Here is a 3910-nt window from a genome sequence, read left to right on the forward strand (position 1 = left end):
TACCTGGAAATCAATTGAATCATATGGGAATGGGTTTTTTTTTTAAAAAAAAAAAAAGGTCACCTGGATAGAAAAGAAAAAAAAAATAACTACAAAAAAAAAGAGACAGTGGAGTTTTGTCGTCAGGAGGGGTAGTTGAGTTTTGATGACAGGAGCGACAAGTTGTGTGTGGCCACACAGAGGAAAATCTGGTTTTGGGCTAGACGAGAGCAAGGTTGAGGTGGAAAGAGCGTGCGGAGTACTTTGGCAAGAAAAGATTGGGTGATCGCCTTACTCCTCAATTCCTTCCATCGGGGGACACCTCAAGAAATTCCTGAAAGGGGCTGGTGAAGGACAGGCTGTCAGCTCGAAGAGAGAAGGAGCATCAGAAGTAACACCTTTCCTTTGATTTATTTATTTTTGTTGTGAGTGAACTTTTGGGAACGTTGAATATCCGATTACTTTAATTATTATTATTAATTTTTTTTTTGTTCAGCCTTGTAATTGTTTAATACAAGCCATACTTGGTATATCAAACTCTTTTGTTTTTTTCCAGAATTGTAAAGGAGCCAACATTACAGGCGGTTTCATTACCACGGACAAGACCGTGGTTGCCAATGATTCCTTGAGTTAATTCTCTTTTCTTTGGGTTTTCCTTACTCCTACTATATTCCCGAATGATTTTGATTTGATTTTCTTTTGTTTTCTTTTGGGTTTCGTCGTATACCCCACAGTCAGAAAAAAGAAAAAAAAAACGGCGTGGCACTCAACCTTTTTTTTTGTTTTCGTCTTTTTTTTTTTTCTTGATCCACCCCCTTCTCCACTGGTAGCTGGCAAGCCCTAACACATTGCGTTCTCGCCTTAGAGTGAGCGTAACAGTTGACACGCGAATATCTTGCTTGGTATGGCGACACAAACGAAAAAAGCTTTTGATATTACTAAAATAGTTATTTGTAAAGTTGTAGGTAAAAGAAAAATACTATTTTTTGCAATAATTGATATGTATTTATGGCTGAAAGGAAACTCATCAGCCGCTGGTGCATGCTGGCAGTTAGTTACTTTAGTTGACGTAGAGATGCGCTGCTGGCGTCAGTATGTCAGTAACAGTTTTTCTTTAATAACTTCTTTAATGTTGTGGCACAAACGATGAAACTTGGCAAATCGCCGGCACAAACGAGGCCAAAGAGAATGGCAAAAAATTTTTGTAAAATCTTAAAGACAAGCGAAATCGCATGTCAAACTTCCGTCAAGTTGGTATGGCCACTTTAAATCCTTAATAACTTTGTCAAATTTTGAGCTAAATGGCTGAAATTAGGGGAATGGCCAGCACAAACGCGTCACAAACGAATGGTAAAAAGAAATTTTGAAAAAACTCAAAAAATAGAAAGTGTTCAGACCAACTTTACATACGAATATCTCGCCTAATATAGCGGCACAAACGATGAAATTTGGTGAATCGCCGGCACAAACGAAGCCTGAACGAATGGTAAAAAAAATTTTGAAAAAACTCTAAAATAAAAAGTGGCCATTTCAATTTGACATGCGAATATCTCGCTTAATAATGCGGCACAAACGATGAAATTTGGCGAATCACGAGCAGAAACGAGGCCAAAGAGATTGGAAAAAAGTAATTTTGAAAAAATTCAAAAAATAAATAGTTATATCAATTTTTCTCTTATTTACTTGACACGCTAATATCTCGCATAATAATGCGGCACAAACGAAAAAAGCTTTTGATATTACTAAAATAGTTATTTGTAAAGTTGTAGGTAAAAGAAAAATACTATTTTTTGCTTTAATTGATATGTATTTATGGCTGAAAGGAAACCCATCAGCCGCTGGTGTATGCTGGCAGTTAGTTACTTTAGTTGACGTAGAGATGCGCTGCTGGCGTCATTATATCAGTAACAGTTTTTCTTTAATAACTTCTTTAATATTGCGGCACAAACGATGAAATTTGGTGAATTGCCGGTACAAACGAAGCCCAAACGAATGGTAAAAAGAAATTTCGTAAAAAATCAAAAATAAAAAGTGGCTATACCAATTTGACATGCGAATATCTCGCTTAATAATGCGGCACAAACGATGAAATTTGGCGAATCAGCGGCACAAACGAGGTCAAAGAGATTGGCAAAATGATATTTTGAAAAAATTCAAAAAATAAATAGTTATATCAATTTTTCGCATATTATTTGACACGCGAATATCTCGCTTAATAATGCGGAACAAACTATGAAATTTGGTGAATCGCTGGCACAAACGAAGACTAAACGAATAGTAAAAAAAAAAATTTGAAAAAACTCAAAAATAAAAAGTGGCCATACCAACTTGACATGCAAATATCTCGCTTAATAATGCGGCACAAACGATAAAAATTGGTGAATCGCCGGCACAAACGAATGGTAGAAAGAAATTTTTGAAAAACTCAAAAATAAAAAGTGGCTATACCTAGTTGACGTCAAGTTGGTACGGCCACTTTGTTTTGCTAATAACTTCCGTAATTTAGCGGCACAAACGACAAAATTTGGTGAATCGCCGGCACAAACGATTGGTAAAGAGAAAATTTTAAAAAGTTGAAAATACCTGACTTATAGGTAGCCTTATCTATATCCACCACAAGTGACATTTCACGCCAGAAGTCAATTCCTAGTATCAGTTCTACATTCTGAGATGGTACAACCAAAACACTAAAAATCTTTACTTGCTCATTCAGTTCGAAAGGCACCACTGCAAAGCCTTCTACAGAGCAAGTCCTTTCATTTGCTAGGGTTATCTGTTGGTTATCCGACGGTTGAAGGTTGATTCCTAAGGAGGCTAGTCTTTTCCACAACCTGTCGTTGATTACTGTTCTCGTTGACCCCGAGACGAGTAATCCACAAACTGAGATACCCAACAATCTCACTTGAAGAAAAGGTCTTTGATCTTCAAGGCTTGGCTGGTTTAGTCTATGTGACATTCCGTAACAGAACTTATTCCTGACCTCCTCCACCCACTCTAACCATTCTGTATCTTCTCTGGTTAATCTTGGGCGGCTGTGTTCTGAGGAGCCGGCGCGGTGGTCTGTGCCGACCCCCTTGGTCCGTTTCCCGCCTTCTTCTGGTTTGGCCCACAGCGAGTACATCCTTGTGTGCTGACCTTTTGAAGCCCACACCTTCCACAAAATTGTGTCTTCGGACTGCTGCATGTTCGTGCCAAGTGCCCTGTCTGCCCACAGTTCCAACAAACGGGACCTCGGTACGCCGACGTTCTTCTTTCCGGTACCTCCTGAGTTCCGGTTTCTCGAATAGTTGACACCTGTGGTAGCGGTTTCTTGGTTCGATGACCTAATGCGGGTTCGAGTAGACCTTTAGCTGGCGGCTTCCTATATCTTGCAGCTCTCTGAGTCCATATCTCCAGGTTACAGAGAACAGATTCCAATTCTTTCACCGATGAATAGGTAGCCTTCGCGAGAAAGGTAGATGGTCGCCCTTAATATTTTTCTCTAGTATTTGCAGCGTTTGTTCTTCTCTCAGAGGAGTGTTTAACCGATTAAACAAATTTGTCATCTTGGTTATGAACAATGATGGCACCTCGTCAGACCCCTGAGTTCGTCGGCGTATTTCTTCCATGAGCCGGTCGTCGTAGTCAGGATCCTGAAAAGTTTTCTTCAATCCTCGCACCAGCTCTTGCCACGAAGTGAATTCTTGCCTCTTGGCTCTAAACCATATTTTCGCCGTGCCAGCTAACAAATCGTCGAATCCTCGAAAAACCTCTTCCTGCAATACATTTCTTGAGGCCAAACGCACTTCGACATCTTCCAGGAAGTTGGCCAAAGTGCAGTTCGAGTCGGTTGGAAATCCCTTTCTAATGCTAGTTGATCCAGATCGGCTACGATACTAGCGTGCTTCCTTTGCCTTATCCCTCGATAAGCTGACCCTGCTAACAGCTCCGT

The sequence above is a fragment of the Rhodnius prolixus genome, unplaced genomic scaffold (genome assembly GCF_049639745.1).
Source record: "Rhodnius prolixus isolate KJV_2025 unplaced genomic scaffold, Rpr scaffold_31, whole genome shotgun sequence".
In the NCBI taxonomy this organism is placed as follows: domain Eukaryota; kingdom Metazoa; phylum Arthropoda; class Insecta; order Hemiptera; family Reduviidae; genus Rhodnius; species Rhodnius prolixus.